General features: G+C 60.5%; 1 protein-coding gene across 5 annotated transcripts in view; it reads right to left on the reverse strand.

Annotated features, from left to right (window-relative positions):
• Window positions 1-21,458, reverse strand: part of INPP5A (inositol polyphosphate-5-phosphatase A) — a 162,680-nt gene that overhangs the window by 61,544 nt on the left and 79,678 nt on the right. The gene's annotated exons all lie outside the window — the stretch shown is intronic.

Genomic DNA, 21,458 nt, shown 5'->3' on the forward strand with positions numbered 1-21,458 from the left:
AGAGGCCAGGCCGGGGTGCGGTGACCACCAACAGAGGCCGCATGGGACACCTGACCTTAAAGCAAGGTCATCCTTGTGTGGGTCATCCTAAGTGAGGTCATCCTCTGAAATTCAAACTTGGGGTCTTGTATGTGCCTGTGCACACATATATGGACACGTGTATTCCTCTGTGAGGCTGTGTACCCTGTGTGCGCGAGCATATGTGTGTACAGATGCAGGCCTGTGCCGACATACCCATATGCATGTAACACACATGTGTGTCCACATGGTTGCTCACACCCGTGTGGACGTACATGTGAATGTCCATGTTTCACGTGTGTCCATGCACATTTACACACACACACATGTATACACACAGAGTGTGTAACCCTGTACACGTGCACAGACACATACGTGTCCCTGTACCCACGTTTTACTCCTCGGCTGACCCCGGCCACCCAACAAGGTTCCTGGGGAGAGGGGCTGCGGCGGGGGCCGCTCTGCAGACTTGAGTCCCCGACAGGCTGTGCGGCTCCCAGAAGGCGCCAGGGGGTGAACGTGGCAAACCTTCAAGTCCCCTCGCCAGGCGTGATCGCGCCGACACGACATCACGAAGCTTACAAAAGGATCCAGAAAAGAGACTGTAATTCACAGAGCCGGACACCCGTCACCGGCTCTAATGGACACTTAAGTCAAAGTTGAAACTAACTTTCTCCCCGGTTAACCTGCTGGGTCGGTACGTTCGGGCCACGCTTCGGTCACAGGACACAGCGATGTCCGCACAGAAGCGCCCAGGCCCGAAGACGGGAGCCTGGTACTCGCCGGTCCCCTCGGTGCTCGTCTCGTCTGAGAATACGGACTGGTTGCCTGTTTTACTGAAAACAATTAAAATACTCTCTACGCATTTATAAACCTGACTGTCAAGGGCGGTAATTAATTCTCCATCAGTGACAGGCAACCCGGTCGATGCCGTACTTTTGCCAGAAGAGCAAATGCAAGGTGGGGGCCCTGCCCTGCCCGCATGGGGCCAGCCTTGAGGCGTGGCCTGATGTGCAGCGTGCGTGGTGGGGAGCCGGCGTCTCCCCGCACAGAGCCGGGCCCCTGGCGCTCTGCAGCACGGGTCGGGGTGGACCAGGAACCGACACCCCAGCTCCTGTGCTCCGTGGAATGTGGCAGACAACGTGTCTCTGAGACTGGCTGTGGCCTGACGCTCGCCGCCGCCATCCACCTGGGCGGAGAAGAGGGAGCCCTCCACAAACAGGCTCCCGCGGAGCAGCCTGCGCAGGGCTGCGGTGGCCGGGGCTGGGGCAGGAGCCAACCGGGAAGCAACACGAGGCAGCTCGTTAGAAAGGCCCCCATCGCTTTTCATTTGCAAACAAATCAGAGGGCCAGTAACTTATCATCCCTGCAATTAGGTTAGCAGCCAAAGTACGCATCGTCAGCCTGGGCCTGCGTCCCGCTTGCTCTTCCAGAAAACTAACGCTCAAGCCAGAGCAACAGCAGTGAGGGGCTCTCGGGGACACGTTCTGCAGACACCACGGAACGCATCTGAGCGTGACGCCGAGGGTAACAGTGCCCTATGTCCTCATCCGTGTTGGTGGCCACCTTCCAACAGCCTCTGGAAAGCCCCAGGGCCAGACCCACACCCGCCTCTCCTGGGTGGGGGGGGGTGGTCCTGCCTCTCCCAAGGGACGGGGCTGGATATGGGGGTGGGGAGGGCCCGGGGAAGCCAGCTGCAGGGGCGGGGGGGGGGGTCCCAGCCTAGTGCAGCTTGGGAGGTCCAACCCGCCCCGGAGGGCAGCTGCACTGCACAGGTGCCACGGGGGCCTCCGGAGTCTCTGCTCCTCCAGGACGGCACACTGTGCTGTCTCTACAGAAAAAGTGTCTGCAACTTGTTAGTTTTTAAAAATAAAAAAAAAAAAAGTGGGCACCTGAGTGGCCCAATCGGGAAGCATCTGCCTTCAGCTCAGGTCACAATCCCGGGGTCCTGGGATCCAGTCCCGCATTGGGCTTCCTGCTCGGTGGGGAGCCTGCTTCTCCCTCCGCCCTTCCCCAACTTGTGTGCTCGCTTTCTCTCAAATCAACCAATCAATCAATCAATAAAATATGTTTTAAAAGCAGAAAAAATAAATAGATCTAAGAACAGGAGAAAGAATTTCATGAGATATCGTCAGTAAGTTCATAACAAATTCGAGAAACTTAGTTGTTCTAAGTTAGAACTATCAGACTTGAATGAATGATGGCTGGAGAGTGTGATGAAGCCCCTGACCTGGGCCCACTCTGTCCCAGCACGGGCAGGCAGCGTGGAGGACACAGTGGGACGCCGCAGCCTCCCCCGTGCGGTGGGGCGCGCGCCGAGCAGGAGAAGCTCCTGGGGGACGGCGGTGCACACACGCCGTCTGAGCTCCAGGCTGAGACCAGAGAGCGGCTTCACGTGCACATCCCGAGACACACACCGGACAGGCAGGCGGCCCCGAGTGCCGCTCTGGACGCCGATCCCTTGTCCAGATCCGCAGCGACCCCTGTGCACGGGGACACACGTAACGAGACGGGCTTGTGCTACAACTCCCCACAGCTCACGCACACGGGACACGCACAGGACACGCGGCGCTCACTCGGGGCCCCGGAGCCCGCAGGAGGCGACACTGTGTGCGGCGGCATCCCAGACCCTGACAACCGGATGCTTCGCTATGTGGAGGTGGGTCAGCCTCCCGGATGGCGGCCTGTGCCACAGGGAAACGCCACAGGCACAACAGGCGGGCCTCGCAAGGCTGAGAAAGGAGACTCCTAAAACTTCACAAAAAGCTAACCAAAGCGGCTGAAAACAAAAAAAGGTGGCGTTATTAAGATTATACCAAAACAGGAATAAAACCGTAAATACAAAATTCAGAGCAGGGATCACCTGGGGGATGGGGTGGGGCAGGGGCGCGCAGGCGCTGCGGTGACCTGGGGACTCCGGAGGGTCTGCTGTGCCCTGCAGGCCTGACCCACCGGCCTCGCCCCGCGGGTCTCTCCTCTGCGTCCCGGTGTCAGTGCAGGTGCCGTCAGCCCGCCCGACGACCCTCCCGCCGCTGGCGCCTCACGCACGCTGGGGCCGCACCCCACCCCTGCACCATGGCTGGGCTCAGGCGGCCGCGGTCTCTGCCGCTCGGGTGGGAAGCTCCCGGCTGGCGTTCTTATCACCTCGGAGTCCCCAGCTCAGCACCTGGCACACACCAGGCAACCAACAACGCCTGGTCAAAGAGAGGGACACAGTGACGTGCCTGAGGACAGACGGGTCAGCAGTTCAGGACCCAGCACACAGGACTGCCGACTTGGGGCCAGGGGACAAGCCAACACATCGCTTCCGCCACATGGCTGCAAAAATCACGCTTTCTACCAACAAGGGGCACCGGCCTCTTGCGAGCCTGCCCACGCTCCCGGCTTTACAACAATTTAGTAGACGCAGCAAGAAATCAGGGTGAAACCACTGTGACACTCAGTAGATTACAAACAATAATAAATGAAATGAAGCTTTCGTTTAAATCAGCGCAGAGCCTCATTGATCTGTCCCCGTGTAAGGAATTTGCCGGTAGCCCGTCGAATCGGATGACGCAGCCTCACCCGGCAGGCAGCCCGTGGGAAACGCCATCACATCACGGTCACCAGCACGGCCCTCTCCCAAGGCGGCTCTGTAACCCACTAAGATGAGAGATCACGTAGGTACAAAGCCCCGACTTTCCCACTTCAGCTCCGGGGGCTAACCGTGAGCTGATGGCACAAGGTCCCCCCGTCTGACCCTCACCACGGCCCTCCCCAAGCGGCGCTGGCTTGAGAGACGCACGGGTAATTCCATTTTGTCTGCTGTCCCACAGCCAGCAGAAGTTAATTAAATTGGTTGTCCATTGTGCTCATCTCCTTACAAAGTTAATGCTATTCTGCTCCTGAATTAAAGAGCATTTCATAAAGCCTGCGCGGTGGGGGCCGGCGTGCTGTGTGTGCACCAGGGACCGGGGTGCTGAGCCCTGTCACAGTCCCTGCTTGTAGTGTCCCCAATTAGGCCATCTCGCGAGGGGCCGGGCGAAACACACGTCGACCTGATGGGGCGGGCGAGCGCTCCACGCGACCTCCCGTGCGGCTACGACACACCCCCAGGTTAGGGCGCCTGTTAACATCTCCTATCACCGCAGTGAGGAGCGACTCACATGTAACGAGACGGCCTTCAGCAACAGCCCGGTGGACGGGCTGCCCGGCGAGGGCGCCGCACGAGGGCACAGAAGCCAGAGTGAGGGTCACGCCAGACCCCCGCAGGCAAGGGACACCTGGCAGCACAGCTGACCCGGGAGGCAAGGTCAGCAGCCGGCACAGCGAGCAGCCGCCACAGGACTCCCGCACCCACTTGAGCACCCAGTCCCTGAGCAGATGGTCTCCGGCACCTTCTCCACGGTCTTGGGCACCTGAAAGGTCCGGAGGAGAAATGGCCTGAAGCACGGGGGCAGTGACAGGGCAGTGACAGGTGCTTCACACAAAGGCCAGCTCCTGACCACAGGGGCTCCGTCCACGGGAAGGCCTCACACAGCAGCGTGAGTGTGCGGGCTGCCCAGGACAAGGCCAGGGAGGCAGGGCACACGCCTGACACGGGGTCTCTGGAGAGAAGGGGTCCAGCTCGAAATGGCTGTAAGACCCCCCAGCAGACACCAGCAGATGGCTGGATGCTCGGGCCTGGGGTCCGGGACAGAGGTCTGGGAGCAGATGAAAGGCAGAGGGCACGTGACATGGGGTGGTCGATGCCACAGATGCTCAGCTTGCCGAGGAGGGACGAGAGGGGTGGCGAGTGGACCCAGGACCGCTATTAGGGAGGGGCTGGGAACAGATGAAAGAGCCAACACAGAGACGGCCAGAAGCTGGGGTCAGTGAGGACTGAGGACCAGGGGGCAGTCGTGGGGACAGGGAGAGGTCAGTGGGGACAGGATGTGGACAGAGTGGTCAGCGTGGGCACCAGCAGCAGGTGCCGTCTCAGAGGTACGGGGGGAGGAGGCAGCAGCCACAAGGCCAGGTGTGCCGGCGCACGGCGCGCACGGGGACGGACCCCCGCCTCCGCACTCGGAGGTCGGAGGTGATGTGCGCGGCCTCATCTGGACGGTGACGTGGAAGGAGTTCTGGCTCTCGAGGTTCCTCTTCTCACAGGCGGGAGACGGGGGGCCCAGCCCTCAGCCGTGGAGCTGCAATGTCCCGGGGCGAGAGCCGCGGAGAGCGGCTGCAGGGGACGTGGGAGAGCCCGTCACATCCCGCCCGTCCGCCCTCCTGCCCGCACCCGGCGGGCCGCGCAGACGGGACGCGCCGCCCGCTCCGGACCCAGGAAGGGCGCTCCGAGGGCACACGCTGACCTCCCTTCACTGGCTAATCCTGCCGCCTCTCCCGACGGAACAGCTCGCACACGCTCCTGCCCACGCCGCGCGGGAAGAGCCAGCCGGGTCCTCACGCGGTCTCTTCGGGAAGGACAGTGGATGGGCGGCAACAGAGCTGCACCGTGAGCCCCTGCGACGCCACGAGCACCCCGGGTGCACTTCAGTTCACCTCACCTCCGCACTTCTCTCTCAAAATGAGATTCGTTTGCGATATGGATACATTTCTCGATAATACGTAGTTTGGAAACTGAAAGTTTCAATAACGAGCAAAGAAAAACATCAGTGCTAAAAGAACCAACTTTAATTACAAAATTTATTAGGTCATTTTTTTCATGTCTAAGTGATTAGAAATATAATCAATAAACTTTTATGCCAATTAAGTTACGGGGAGCATTTGCATCATAATCAAACCAGCTCGGACTTTTATCTTTTCTCTTCCAGAAATCATTAGCTTTGCAATTATAATTTCATCCTTACAAGCATTCTGGAGAAATCGGTGACGTGCATTAGGGACAGAGCGTAATTACAGTCAGAGGCACTTTAAGCCTCAAACACAAGCTGTTTACAAAATACCTTCTGCCATTAGGGAAGCTTGGGGCATATAAAAGGCTACTAAAAAGACTCAATTGATTTTTAAATTTCAATTATATTGCAAACGCCATCTACTTCTGTTTCAAATCATTTAACGCGGCCCCTATGGCACAGATACGCTGACCAGCTGTGCTCCGCGGAGACCGCGCCGTCCCGCCGGGCCGAGGCCTCCAGCCTCACAGGCCTCACACCTTTCCGGCCCTCCACGGCCCTCCACGTCACAGAGCCCTGGGAGCACGGATCCCGCAGAGTCGGGCCGCGCTGGCCGACTGGTGACCCCTCCCTTCCCTGCGCTCCGGGCCCGCCTGGGTCTCCGTCTCCTCAGGCTGCTCTGGGCTCCCTCCTGCGGGCCTGCTGCCTCCTGTGCGGGTCTCACAGCTCCGTATGAATCCACATGCGCACGCACGCGTTCCCAGTGGGCATTTGGGTGGGAGGCAGAACTCAGGGTGGCGGTCACCCTCCCTGGCCTCCAGGGCTGCCGCGTCCGCCGTCGACCTGCCATCAATCTTGCTTCCCCTCCCCGTCACAGCCTGTACAAGTCCTGTGCGTCTCTGGTGGTGCCCAGGGCTCTCCCGTCTTTCTGGGCCATCAGGGCTCTTGATCTGTGTGTTGAGACCTTTCACACACTGGAAAACTGTCACTTATTATCTCTTCAAAAATGACAGCTTGAAACAAACCAGACTTCTGGTTCATCTCTCGGGTGCGACCTCCGTGCGTCAGGCCTTGCTCTCCGCGTCCAGTCACCGCGCACCATCCGTCTGTCTCCGCTCGTTTTAGTGCTTCTTCCTGGCCCACGTGTGGCTCACAGCTTAGCGTCTAGCTCGCCCTTCCGCACCGTGGGGCTAAGTGTCCAGCTCTCTGCACACGAAGGTCACGAGGGACAAGAGTACCAGTGTCCGTCAGAGAAGCCGCTGGCACACGGGGCTGTCCCATGTCCCTCCCCGGGTTAGGATCGGCTCTCAATGAGTCACCGTGTTTACTCTGTCTCCCTCTGGATCGACATACGTGGCCCTGATGGTCACTCCGTCTTCCGACACTGGGTCCTCTCCTGGCTGAGCAGGTCCTGGGGCCAGGGCGTGGGGCTCCCCACCCCGGCGATGGTCTCTTCCTGGTCTGGGGGCCTCTGTCAGTCCCGGGACTGCTGCATACGTGGCACAGAACGACAATCGTGGATCCCAGGGTCACTCAGAGTAGCCAGGACGGGGATAACAGCTCCATGGTAATGAGCATTCCGAACAGGTGATGCCTCACCTGCTTCCTCTTGCCCCCAAAGCCCTTAGCGCACCACAGGAGGAGAAGACGGCTTCCCAGGGGCCCGGGCTGACGCTAGACAGAAAGGCATAGGCGGGAGGGGTCTGCCAGCCACCAGAGGCTTTCTGCTTCCACGGAAGGGAGGCCGAAGCCTCCGTGTTCAAACACTGTTCAGTGCCCTCCCTGGGTGAGTCTGCTGCCCCTCCCTTGGCCAGGCAGAGGCCTTGACACGCCAAGAGACCTAAGTGAGCCCCAGCCACCGTGGGCCCCTATGGCCCCCCCAGTAGAGGTGGGTGAGGGGCCGGACGGAGCACCCCCCACCCTTCACATCGGGGGCGGCCAGCCGGCCACTCACGTGTCCCACGGTCTGAAAGATAGAGCTCTTCTCCCTCCCTCTCCTCTGAGGCCAAATCACGGAGGCTCTTACGGGAAAAGCTACCCCCCACTAATGGCCTTGATATAAATTAGGCCTGCGGACAAAGCCCGTGGAGCCGTGACGCCCACCCCAGCCCGTGTGCACGTCCTCCGCTGGTGCTGCTGCCTGGCCAGGGAAAGAGCCGTTCCTTTCCTTACAACAGGAGAGGAGAAACCAGGGTCTCCTCGGGACAGTGAGTCCAATGGCAGGCGTGGTGTCCGGAAGAAGAGGGGCACGCTGGCATGTGTGTCCGCTCTAAGGGGAATCTGCACGAAGAGCCACCCACGGCTGGGGACACGCCTGATGGAACCCTCTAGAAGGCCAGGGAGTCCAGAAAGGACGTGAGTCGTACACAGCTGCCAGGGTGAGGTCCCTCCCCGCACGGCCGTCTTCACGGACCACAGACCCACAGCACTGAGCTGTGCTGGGGGGAAAGACGCCAGCCAGGCGGGCCGGACACAACCCCACAGGCTGGGCCGGCAGGGGACACGGAGGTTCCATGGCCCAGGGCCAGCAGAAGACAGATTAGAGAGGAGCGGGGTTTTCCAGGAAGGATTCGTGAGCCAGGGGAATAGCTGACGGAGGTCCAGAGACCCAGCAGGGGTCAGGGGTCAGGGCCGCAGAGGCGGCAGGCACCATGGGACAGAAACGGGGGCTCAGCACAAGCGCTGGGCTGTGCAGACAGGAGCGGGGGCCCGGCTCTCGGGGACACGGAGGGCAGAGCTTCCTGTGCAGGAAGGAGCCACATGTGGTTCACCATACGCAGGGGGCCACGTTGGGAACCACACCTGACGAGGAGTAGGGCAGGGGTTGGAGCCAGACCCGGGTGAAAGAGGCAACGCCGCCGTGCGCAGCAGGCCCACGGAGAGCACAGGGAGGAGACAGCACCAGGCCAAAGACCCCAGATCCTAATCTCCCTGTCCCGACTGTCCCAGTGCTGGAGGCCCACAGCCGTGTGCTGGCCACTCCGGATGCCGGCCACATGGGCCGGGCCGCACGCCTACGCTGCTGGAGTCCCGGCCCAGCAACATTGCTCTCCTGCAGCCCAGCAGCATCGGAGAGCACAGGCCGCTCGCTGTCCCCCGGCTTCCATGGAAAAGGCCAAGCCAGACCGGCACGGCCATCTGTCCCCCAGAGTCGCCTCCTTCCTACTTCACAGAACAGGGGTCACTAAGGCTCCCTCTCGCTCTCTGTGGAGATGTGCTGGCAGGCCTAGAAGTACAAGGTCAATAAAAAATTCAAGTCCATTCCCCTCTCGTCCACCCGCGAGGGCAGCAGAGGGGCAGCCCCGGGAACTCAGCTCCTGCTCCTGCACTCGCCGGATGCCACCGCCCAGGACCGCGCGCCTCGGGCTCCCCGGCCGCCACCCGGGCGATCGCGGTCAGGTGTGTGCAGAGCGACCCAGCTGCCCTGGAAAAGGGAGTCGTGCTGGGGACGCTTCGGAGCCCAGCCGTCCTGAAAGGACTAACGGACATCGCCAAGGCCCGGGGAGCACGGAGCTGCTGGAAGAAGGAAAGGGACACGACGCTGCGAAGTCTCGGGGAAGAGGAACGACGGGGCCCGGCGCAGACCCGCGTTCCAGTCGAGGAGCAGCCCCAGCAGGTTTCCATTCTCCCGAACGTGTCTGAATTGAATCTCCAGTCGCCACGCACAATGAGGCCGTTGTGGACGGCGATCAGGAATTTCATCGTGCCCCACTGAGCGATAAAATCAATCACCTCAGCTTTTATCCTGTCAGCTCCACGGACTCAGCGGTCTGAGGGGGAGAGACCGAACGCGCCACGACAGGAGCCAGGAGGGCTGCCGGCCACGCGCCCCCCGCGGTCCGGCCACTCACGGGCACGCTCTGCCCGTCCGGCTGGGAGGCTGAGGGGAGCCCCGGAGAGGCCGAAAGGCGAGCTCCCGTGTCACTCCAAGGAAGGGCCTGGCCACGTGTAAGCCCGGGATGTGCCTCTGGAATTTTTCAGGAGTGAAGTGAGGCGTGGCCGGGCCCCCACCTCCTGCTCCCGGTGCACGGCCGCCCCGAAGGGCCCACCGACGCCAGTGCATTAGGAAAACAGAAAAATTTTGTTTGATGATACCTAGAAATAAGGAAAAATAACAAACACTTACAGAAGTTACACCTGAAAAATGTACACTCCAACTTCTGCTCAATGTACTTAGCGAAAAGGTCAACGCTCGGAATTTGCTGCATAAATACACGTCGGTCCAGCAGACGCGTCGCCGGAGAGCCGGTGCATGGCAGCGAATGAATGAGCCGCGGGCGCTTCCCAAACCCCATTATTCCCCTCCTCCAGGAGCCCGAGATGCATGTCCCCGCATGCCGCCAGTTCATTACCGAGAAATGCCATCCCTCTTCCGGCCCTCGCTGTGCGGCACGCGGCCCCTCGAGGACCCTTAATGTTTAATTCCCCATCATCCGCTCCGCTGAACAGCTTAATCTCTGCTCGTGTGATCAATACTGTATCAGTGTAAATTAAAATGACAATTTTAAAGTAATTAAGCCTGTTAATGCTCGATTCAAATGTCATTATTTGCACAAGGGATTGAGGAGAAATTACACGGCGTCCGAGGTGACAGGAAGAGCTCTGTGTCTCCGTGCTACTGTTGCGCGGGGCCACGCGGGGCCACCGGAGGCTTTAGCAAAGCGGATTAGCTTCTGCCTTGCCCCGCCAGGGCACCTATCCAATTTCTAAAGAGGATAACGCAATTTGATAAATTTAATTCCAGCTACAAACTCGGTTACCGGGATAACACATGAAAACGGGGAGACTCGGAAAGAGGCCCACATTTCTAAAAATACACTCAGCTCCGGAAGGACGTACGACCGTTACAGTCTGATTCGATTTGCTCTCTCTCTTTCGAAAACCCTTTAAATAATTACGGTGGCTGGAAGAACAGCCGATATTCATTAAACAGCCCCGCGCTAACCCGAGGGGGGCTGTGGCTCAGCCGCCACGGCTCGCCGTGGCAACGCCTGCCGTGCGGAGCCAGAGACGCGCACCGTCAGACCGCTGCATCCCCGGGTCTCCCAGACAGACCCTAACCCAGCACGACCTCAGCCTTGGCAGCTCCGGTGGGTCTGGCCCCAGCTGCGAAAGCCGGGTCGGCAGCTGTGTTCCAAGCTGCAGGGCTGGGGGAGAAGGGGAGAGAAAGACAAGGAAGCGTCCACCGATGGCCCGGACCCTCCTGTGACCCAGGCGCTGCCGCTGGACACGGGGCTGTCAGGCCGTGGGAGGGGCACTCCCTCCCAGGTGCCCATCACCTGAGCCCCTTGCACGGGGCACACGCTGCAGACGGTCTGCACCATGGCACGCGTGGGACCGAGGGGCAGCAGCAGTGGGGGCAGCAGGACCTCGTCCATTAGATGTGCAATAAAAATTGACAACCCAACATTAATTTCAAGATGAAGAGCAAAGTGTAACAATTTCCGTTTGAAAGATGTTTCAGGTTGTGTGGCCAATCCTTCGGGGTCTTCTGGACCATGGGAGACCCCATCCCCCTGCAGAAGGCCCGAGGGCGCAGGACAGCCGCCCCAAGGGCCGGAGCCCAACAGCCTCCTCCTGACTTGCTCTGGGGGACTTGCTCTCAGTTTTCAGAATGCTTCTGTGGCACAGATGTCATGTCTCCTGCAGAGGAGGGCGGCTGGGTGCCGGCAGGGCTGCCCGCGTCACGTGCGCACGAGTAGGCTGTCCCCGCTGCCCCTCCCCAGTGTAGCCAAGTCCATGCCCCGGAGACGGCACCAGCAGCAGCGCGTCCAGGCTACAGGTCAGGGGGCCGACGGCACCTCCGGGCCCTGGAGACGACACGTGCATGAGGGTCAGCCACGTCCCACGCTCACAGACCGGCGACGAGACAGGACCGACGCTGTGTTAACGGCTCATCACAACGCGGCGGAGAACAGGGACCAAAACCAGAAACACGTGGCCAGGGAAGGACACGGTCGTGATGCTCCGCTCTCCCAGTGAGGCAAGAAATCCCAAATCCCGACAGCAGTTTTCTTGGTAATAATTAAAAATCAGATCTTCTCCTAAAAGGTGACAGACACGAAACGGGGGGAAACGCGGACTAAGCTGACTGGGCCGAGGCGGGTTTCCCGCGTTCTGGAGATGCAGGTCCCCTCAGGACGTGAGCTCTCTGGGCGGATGTGTCCCAGGTGACAGGACACCAGGGTCTGCTTTGTCAGCCCTTCTGGGAAAACACTGGAAAATGTACAACAAACACTGCAGTGTCTACACCCAGCTTTCCGTTTCCTCCTGTCCGAGGGGCTGGCGTTCATGGGGCCATCGTGGGGACTCACGGGAGGCCACGTGGCCCCGAGGCACTGGCCGCCGCCACCTGGGGGAGCTGTAGGCAGAGACTGGGCACTGGGGCTGTGGGGCCCTTGACCAGCACCAGCCTGAGAGCGACGGCCCCCACCCCACAGACAGGGGCGCGGACCCACGCGGGCACCAGCACTGGCCCCGTGAGTCGGTGCGTCCCCCTTCACCGACATGGGTATTTCACGCAGCAAACAGGAAGCAGCACAGCCTGGACGGGGGCCCGCGTAGCAAATCCAAACGGGATGTGGTCCAGACAGATCACCTGTCGGGCTTGTCCCTGCAGATGGAAATCCCGCAGCCACTAAGTCTTTGCACGAGTGGGCACTGGATTCAGCAGGACGCCCTGCACAGGCCAGCAGCTCCCAGGACCGAGTGCCAGTGACAGGGGCCAAATGCATCCGTGTGCGAGCGGCGGGGAGAGGGGGGCCATGAGCGAAGCCAGCCCAGAGGGCCCAGAGCCCCGCCGACCCTGCCCTCGACTGTCCACCCGACGGCTGGCCAGGGCGTCCATCGACCTGAGGGTAACTGGTCAGCGCCGTCCCCGGAGAAGGCCTCGCCAGGCGTTGCTGCCGGCCTCCGAGCCCAGGACGTCAAGCCCCTGTCTCCTCCCTGGGCCCTGGGACTCCCCCTCGGGACCTGCCTCCTGGCCACCAGGTCTGTCCGAGCACGGGGCAGCCTGGGCTTCTGGGAAAACCGCGCGCAGGATGCCCCTCTCGTCCCCGCTGGGCAGCGAACACACACCTGCGGGGAGGCCCGGGCTGTGCGAGCAGAGGCGAGAGCACCGAGGAGCCGGCGGGCGCCCGGAGGGAGACGCTGCTCGAGGCCAAGCGAGCGGGACAAGCCAGACCGTGAATCACCACGACTATTTTGTTATGTTCGCTGCTCCACTGATTTTCTGTCAAAAAATGCTAACGAGCAGGAAAGTCCTTAAGAGCGTCACAATTTTTCAGTTTGTCCAGCGGCACATTTCGTATTTGTTTCTTGGGCCGCGCGACACGGCTCTCCATCACCCTGTCGGCATCTGATGGATCAGCCGGCCACGGGGCGCCGGTGCGGGATTCCCACGGGGAGGCCAGACACGCTCAGAGGAAGGGGCCACTTGGACGGGCAGGGGACCCTCAGGCTCGTGCTGCCTGGGCCCCGTGGGAGCCGCACTGGCCAGAGGGAGGGGAGCCAGCTGCCCCGGCCACCATGCTCAGAATGACCTGGCCGGGCCCTGGGAAAAGGATAAGGGACCGCCCCATGCTCGGAGGCCCTTCACCAGGGGTGCCCGGCAGTCCTGCCGCGACACCGGCACATGCAGGCGTCTCGGAAGGGGGGCAGCCTGGGACAGCAGGGCAGCTGCGCGACCCGCCTGTGGGGGTGAGGGAGCCCTGCCCGCAGTGTCCCTGCCCCTTCCCTGACTGTTCCCGCACCCTGCAGACCCCATGCCCACTGCTCACGAGAGAAGGCCATGGCATGCGGCCATGTGCACAGACAGGTAGAGGAGCAGGTCAGGACGCTCATGGGACTGTCCGTGGAACAGAGTGGGTGCCCCGTACCCCTGAGCACCCAGCCCAGCCACGAGTCCCGGTCCCAGATATGGGGGGTGCTCTTTCGGCCGCCTGCCCCACAGGACACCGGACCCACCTGCTGGCACCGCCCTGCTTCATGCTCCCCAGAGAACTGCTCTTGGTACTGGCAGGCTGCTGGCTGGGACGTGGGGCTCCCAGACGCATGGGCAAGGCCCAGGCCACCCCCGGGATCATGCACGCAGAGTGGGATGCAGGAAGGCAGGAATGTGGCCAGAGACATGCACACTGTGTGCCCAGCTGGGCCCCGAGCGACACCTGCTGCACACAGCGCACCCCCCAGGCCCGCAGACAGACAGAACAAGACGGCGGCAACGCAGCAGGTCTGGGTGGGATGGGGAAGGCGCCCAGAGAAAGCCGGGAGCTAGATTGCTCGGGACGGGAAGCGAGGGGTGTAAGCGGCCCCCACGCAGGCACACGGCACATCTGGGAGCCGACTGGCCAGCCGTGAACTGGAAGACGCTCCCGCCCCATGTACCTGCCCCAGCACACAGAAGAAGGGCACTGAGGTCACCTTCCGAACTTCACACGGACGCCGGCTGCACAGCACGGGTAAAGCCGGAGCCTGCGGCTGCCTCTCCCGGAACGACCGGTTTCCTTAAGCGTAAGACGCGAGGAGCGTCCGCTCACAGCTTCCAGGTGAAGTCAGCCCGATGCGGACACCTCCCTTTCCAGTCAGAGCCTCTGAAGTCCGGCCACCCAGCCGCGGCCCACGCGACCGGCCTGCAGCAGTGTTCCTGGTGCGCGGCTGCATTCCTGGAACCGCGCAGGTTGTGCGTGTGCACGCAGGTGAGGGCTGCCGCGTGTGCACGCCTGCGGGGCGTCACCGGTCGGGGCGCCGGCACATCCACGGCTCCCGGGGTCCCCGTCCGGGAAACCACGGGTCTGCTTTCGGCCAGCCCAGGTTTGTTTGCGTTTTCAAGACCATCATGTCGATGGCTTCCCACAGAACGAAGGCTGAGCTCTTCAGCCCGTCCCCCCGACTGCTGAGCAGGACGGCGACATGTCCACCGGCCCGTGGGTGCGTGTCCTCGGCCGAGACGCGCTCTGCGCGTGACGACTCATCTTTGTGGGACGGGTTCCCTCACTGCTCTTGGGCAGACTCCTGGGAGCGGACGGGCCGGCTCAGGAGGTCAGTGTCTCTTAACTTTCTAAGGAAGCGCCGCAGTGTCTCCCCACGTGGCTGGGACCAGCACTTCCCCCACAGCACCCCCCAAGGCCCGGCTCTTCCTCGCCCTCCCCAGCTCTGCCAGCCACAGCCTTCCGCCATCTTGCTGACAGTCAGCGGTGTTGCGGACCTTTTCATGTGCCTGTTTGCAGCTTCTGTGTCTTACGTGGTCGAGTGTCTGTTCCAATCTTTCAAAAATTCAGTTGTCCGTCTGGTTAGTGCAAGGTTCTAAGAGTTCTCGTATGTGGTACCCCGGCAAAACCCCTTTGTCAGATATAGTTTGCAAACATGTTCTCTCGGGCTGTGAACTACCTGGTTTTGTGTCTTTTGAAGAACACGTTTTTTTCATTTTGCTGAACTGCAACAGATTAACCATCTTCCGTAGCAGTTGTATGTTCTGTGTCGCATCCACAGCAAAGCTGAGGTCACGGAGGCTTCTCACCTGCATGTTCGTGCTGGAGTTTGTGGTTTTAGCTCTTACGCTGGGTCTATCGTCTGTTCAGAACTGGGTGTTCGTAACCTGTGAGATAGGGCTGACTTTCTCCGAGGTCATCTCCTGTTGGAAAGGGTCGCGCCTGCCCCCGACACCCCAGGCTGCCTGACACCCTGACACCCCAGTCCTGGGCCTGCTCCCGGCTCCCACTCCGGCCACAGTCTGGTGATGTGGCTTTACATCAGGCTCCTCTGTCCTGACGACTACAGACTTACAGCAACTCTGCATCGGACGCGTAAGCCCTCATACGTGCTCATCGAAGGCCTTTCTATGTCCACCTGAGTTTAGAGCTTCTCCAAGGAGCTCTCAGATTTCCACTGGTATCTTCACATCAATGTGGGAAGAGATGACCTCTGAACGGTACCGAGTCCCGGACCCTTGAACGGGGAAAGCTCTCAGATTTCCTCTGATTCCTCCCAGTGACGGGTTGTAGCGCTCACGACACAGGTCTTGCCTATCTTTGGCCTAATTTATTCCTAAATGTGTTTCATTGTGAAGCTACTACAAATGGGAGTTACTCAAATCCCAACTGACTCCTTCCACGCCGACAGCATTAAGCACTCACTGCGGGACCAGACTGTCCCGGCAGAAACGAGCCGCTCCTACGTGAGCCGATGCCTTCTGACGCCGCGGAAGCACCTCACTGGCGTTCTTCCCTTCCGAAGAGGACTCCGTCTTCGTTAACTTTCTACGTAGTCCCATCCATGAAGCCGACCCGAAGCTTTCAACAATTTGTACTAGGCTCTGGGCTGTGTTTTTAACAGGGACAGCACAGAGGGGCGCCGACGCACATTCGGGGGCACGGTGTGTGCGGTCTGGCTAGAGGGAAAGGGCAGACTTTCCTCTAGGACGGTCCGTCCTGCTGAGATACAGAAATCCCCAATGTCTTCCGGAGTTTGGGTTTGGACCCACTTCTCTCTAGTGGTCACGGGCTACACCCGCCAGGCGGCGCGAGCTTACGGGGCAGACGCGGCGGAGTGCGGTCAGCACGGCTACGGTCGGCACGGCAGCAAGCACGCAGAGCCGGAGCGGTGGGGCTCTTGAATCCAGAACAACCATCTTCTCTTCTCTGTCTTTCCGCAGCTCTGATAAACTCACCTCTTTCCCCAAACTACAATGGCTGCGCGAGGACCATCTAACCCTCTAAGTCCTCTCCCTGGGGTCCACATTTCATCAGGCTCCGTCGCTGCCCGTCTCTCCGACAGCCTGGGCCCCGACGGCGGAGCCAGCCCTGCGTCAGCGCGCTGGGGCCGGATGCACACGCCACCGCGCCCTCGCCACCGCCTCCTCTCCCCTGAAGTCTTCTTTGAGGTTCCTCGAAGACAAGGAATCTCTGACTTCTAGGGTATTTTAAGTTGGTAAAAAGAAAAAAAAAAAATCCCAGTCCTGCAAGTCATCCGATCACTTTGATGGTCCCCTACCCAGAGAAAACTACTTTCTTTTACCTGTTTTCTTCCAGTATTCACGTCCGGGTCGCTAAAGCTCATCATGCCACTTCCTGATTTTCTAGTTTTCAACATTAACTATTGACTTTCCTGGGGGGAAGATAAAGACTCACTTCCCTCAGCCTGGTTTCCTCTTCACGCACGCGTCACACACGCAGCCCTGACCCCCCATCCTCGAGACGCAGACCCGTTTTTACCTGGATTGGGGACCAGCCCAGCACCTTTCCTTCTCCAGCAGCTTCTGTCTGCCCTGCAGTCACTACTGCCGTCTGCCACGTGCGCCGAGCCTCTGTGGCGCGACCCTGGCCCACCCCAAGCCCCGCTCGTCTCACCGCGGGATGCCATAGCACATCAGGAAACCCATCACGTACCACTTCTTGGGGAGCCTCTTAGAAGCCGAGGCAGCTTCAGTACCTGCTCCCCTGCCTGGTACACAGTCCCCTCCTGGGCTCTGTCTTCACTACCCGTGGGGACTCCCTTGAGACTTGGAGCTCAGGCCTCACACACCAGAGCACACTCTCGTGTTTTCAGAGCCGGATGGGAAGGACGTCGTGTCCAAGAAGCAGAGGAAAGCTCTCTGCACACATCTGGCCGCGGTGGAGACGACCCCCATGCGTGCGTGAACAGTGCCACACACCTCAAGGGACCTGCCGTGTTCGAATCCCCTCTGCTTTCTGTCTTTCCTGGATTCCGTGCCCACCTTTCTGGATACAGTACCTCACGACAGAGCTTCCTGACACAGGGTGCTGGAACATACTTTTTCTCAGATTGTACATACCTGATATACTCTTCATTTTTGCATCTGTGCACTTGCAGACTGGCCCGATGGGAATCTCCCGCGGTCAGTTCTGGATGCCAGATGTTGAGGACACTGTTCCTGTCTGGCATCGGCTTTCCAGTGTGGCCCTGGAGAGGGGATGCCCCTTGGGTCCGAACTCCTTTGGCGAGAACTTGCCCTTCCCTGTCTTCCTTCAGAGCTGCCCTACAGCTGGGTCTCTGTGCCCCCATCAGATAGGCCATGGCCTTGGGGTTGGCAGGGGAGGGGGCGTCGAGAACCGTGTGCTCGCAGTTGGCAGCAGGCCATCCCCAAAGAGGCCCCGGAGGTGCATATCCACGTCTACTGTGGCCTCCGCGCACACACGTGCCCAACCGGGAACGCCTCCTTCTCCTTCCTTCCGTGGTGGCTTCCGCTCACCTGTAGCAGGTGCACATGAGACGTCAGCGCCCCCAAGCAGCCCGTCTGTGACTCCCACATCTGTGAGGCCCCGGGGTCTTTCTCACGCTTGGAAACGACACAGTCGCACACTTGGGCCCTGAGTGTACGTGCTCCATGCGGTCGGAGGACTTGAAGGTGCGTCCCATCGCATGTAGCGTGGTCACAGTCGCGTGTCGTGAGCGTTGGTCCTCGGAGTCCGTCCGCTCAAGGACCAAGGGCACGAGGGCGCTGGGAGTGGTGCGTGGGGAGCCGGCACCGCGTGTCGTGCTGTGTGGAGCCCAGACACGGCGCAGGACAGAGCTCTGACCTGGCCGGCGGCAGGTGGGAGCTGCTGGACTTCCCTCCTCCTGCTTCTCCCGATTAAATGAATCTAAGGACAGGCTGGCCACTGGGAGCGGAGTCTGGGTACCCACGTGGGCACAGAGGTGACCAAGTGGCCTGACTTCTCGACGGCTCAGGTTCCGCCTTATGCCTGCCCGTAGGTGTCCTCTCTCAGGAGAAAACGAGTTCCTGTCCGTGTCTGCCACGTCCCCCTGCAGTGCAGAACACGTGGGCCCACGGCAGGGCCTGACCTGGGCTTGTGGACGGAGTGAACCTGTGTCTCAGCTCACCTCCGCCGTGGGGCTGCAGTTCCAGAGTTTGGCCAAATCTGAGCACGGCTGTCCTTCAAAACTCCACTTTTTCATCGGCACTGGGGACACGCTGCCTGCGGACGGGTCAGCTTGCTGCTGCCCAGTGCCCTGCCTTCCCCACGGGGAAGGGGACTGGGCGCACAGTCCACAGCTGGGTGGCCATACCTGCCCCTGGGGCTGAGACCGCAGCAGCTCTCTGCCGCTCCAGTTCTGGATTCTTCCAAGAGAACGCTTTTGATTTCTTTACTTATTTATCTATTTGAGAGTGCACACGGTGGGGTCGGGGGAGGGGCGGAGGGGACGAGCGCAGCAGGCTCCCCGCTGAGCACAGAACCCAACGCGGGGCTTGATCTCATGACCCTGAGACAATGACCTGAGCTGAAAACCAAGAACAAGAGGCTTCACCGAATGAGCCACCCAAGTGCCCCTAAGGGAACCCTCTTTTTTAGAACTGTGTGTACCTAAAGTGTAAGGCCGGAGGATCTGGGGTGCCCTTCTCAGCACCTCCCTGTCCTGCCTGAGGGCCCAGGCCTTAATGGAGACCCTCCCTGTGCCCATCAGCCCAGAGCGTGGGCTCCCAGGGCAGAGGTCGCGCGAGCACCCACGGGCGCCAGCCCCGCACGGAGAGCAGGGCGCCCACGTTCCTACAACCAAACGGAAAGGCTGTGAGTCACGTGCACGGCAGGGAAGCCAGACCAAGCCTCGGCGGAGAAGACCAGACCCCGGTTCGTAAGAAGGAGGCCAACTCGTGGCCTCAACGCCCCGTATCAGCCGAGGCACGAGGAGGACCCTGGCCTGGCATCCCCCCAGCGGCCTGCTCTGGGTCCCTGGGGAGGAAACGGGGCGGCAGCACCCTCAGACCACTTCCTGCTGGCAGCAAGCCCCCCCGTGGACGTTTAGGGGGACGCATCATCCTTCTAAAATCTGTGTCCTTGTCTGAAACACCGTTTCTAGAGGCAGATGCCGTGCCCAGAGCAGAGAGAAATGCCAGGAAATGGCGTTACAGTCAGAAAACAGGACTCTGGGACTGGACGCTCTGGATATCTGACAGTCAGAGTTGAGCTCTCTGCTGGGGAGCGGCTGCCTCTGCCGGAGGCTGGCGCGCAGCACGGGGCTCCTCCTACCTCCCGCCCCAAACCCTAGAGCAGGTGACCGTCCCAACGGGGCCAGCACACCACACAGGGGCTGCCCCCACATGTGCATCCCACCAGCGTGGCCGCTGGGGAGCACGGGTCACCCGCAGGTCCCAAAGGGTGCCTCCTGCTGAGTGCTGACCCGAGCCGGCCCAGGTCCCGCAAGCCTCCTGCTATGACCTCCCAGCATGAGCGACAGACACGGCACGTGTGGAAAAGGGCGGGCCGTTGCTTCTCACGGTGTAGGAGCAGGGCACCAAGCAGGGGCACGCCGGGCCCCCCCCGGAGGAGGACGTGGGGCACACAGGGTGCGGAGGGCCGGCATCCCCCGAGAGGCCCCGGAACAGAACCCCCTCTTCCTGCCGCCTCCAGGGTCTAGCCCGCGGACCTCTGTGCCTGGCCGCCTCTCACTCCGGACACCACTGAGTGGGAAATGGTCATGGGGAGCCCTGACTCCCAGGGCACCAAGATGTGCTATCGGCCATGAGCCCTGTTTTAAGTCCAAAGTCTTCCCACAAACAGAAGTGGCCATCCCCCACTTCCTGCCTCCCTGCCAAGCTGCCCCAGGCACCGACTCCTCCCACTCGCCGGTGTGGCCATGGGGACCAGCCCAGAGCTCTGGGATCTCCCCCATGCCCACCAACAGCTATGACGTCTGTGACTCTGGGCTGCCCACCATGTCTGACTCGGCCGCGGGCTACCGGCGCAGGCCGGGTCACGGCCCTGCGGGTACGGGGCTTACGGAGGCCGGGGGTTCTGCTGTGCCCGGACACACCTGCGGTGTGGACACACCCAGCAGCTCCTCAGAAGGCATGGAGCCCGATAAAATTAACCTTGTGGCAGCCACCCGCCCCCGCTCAATACCCTGCGTCACCTCATCTGTTAGAGGCAAATAAAAAAGTCAAGCCTAAATGTATAAAAAATTATGATAGAAGCCCTAAATAAGGCAGCGACTGCAAGCTTATTGAGTCAAAAATCAATCAATCAATGAGCGAGTGCGTCAGGAGCAGCTCATAAGCCCCAAAGAAATAATTTGCCCAAACACTGGGATTTAACAGTGGAAGACCAAATTTCAACACTTTTAGGAAGTAAATAATGAAAAATCAATTCAGAGGAAAAACAGATCAAGAACCCTGGACCTGACGTGCCGACACATTTATTGCCGCGACGGCTCCTCGGCTGACCCGAAAACTTCGGGAGGCGCGTATTACTTCCAGCACCTTCCAGAGATCAATATTTTTAATTTGGATCCGAGTTATTATTTTTCACATCACAGCAGCGGGGAGCGGAGTAAAGTGGCTCATATTTTAGTGCTAAAAAGATCGATATGACAGCTTCACCTTCACCGCGGGCCCCGCCGCCGGCCGGCCGCCCATCACCGCGTCCCGCGGGGCTGCAGGTGCCGCCGAGGGGAGCTGGTCGTTACCACCGGCAAAGCAGACAGTGTGATTTAGCTGAGCGCAGAGGGCCCAGCGCCCTCGGAAAACCAATCTTGCTCCTTGCACTCCATCAGGTCTGTCTGGTCCCACCGGCAGGGCGCGGAGGCCGGGCGCAGCCACGGGAGGGTCCTCTCCCAGAACAGAGCAGCTCCCTCATCAGAAACGCATCTCCTTCCTTCCCCTTCCTCGGATCAAAGAACATCAGTGAACTCCATTAATTTTCCATAAATTTCCCCTAAAATCGTACTCAGGAGAGCAGAGATAGGACGAGGGGCTGGTCGTGGGGGCACACCTCCTCCAGGAGCACACCTTCCGGCCGCCCCTCTCTGGCAGGCACTTGGGCCACTGGGGGGCAGGGAGGGGCCTGGACTGGAGGGAAGGAATACAGCAGCGGCCACACTCCCCTGCCCCCCCCC

Source organism: Mustela putorius, unplaced genomic scaffold (genome assembly GCF_011764305.1).
Source record: "Mustela putorius furo isolate JIRA1106 unplaced genomic scaffold, ASM1176430v1.1 tig00003909_pilon_pilon_pilon, whole genome shotgun sequence".
Lineage (NCBI taxonomy): Eukaryota > Metazoa > Chordata > Mammalia > Carnivora > Mustelidae > Mustela > Mustela putorius.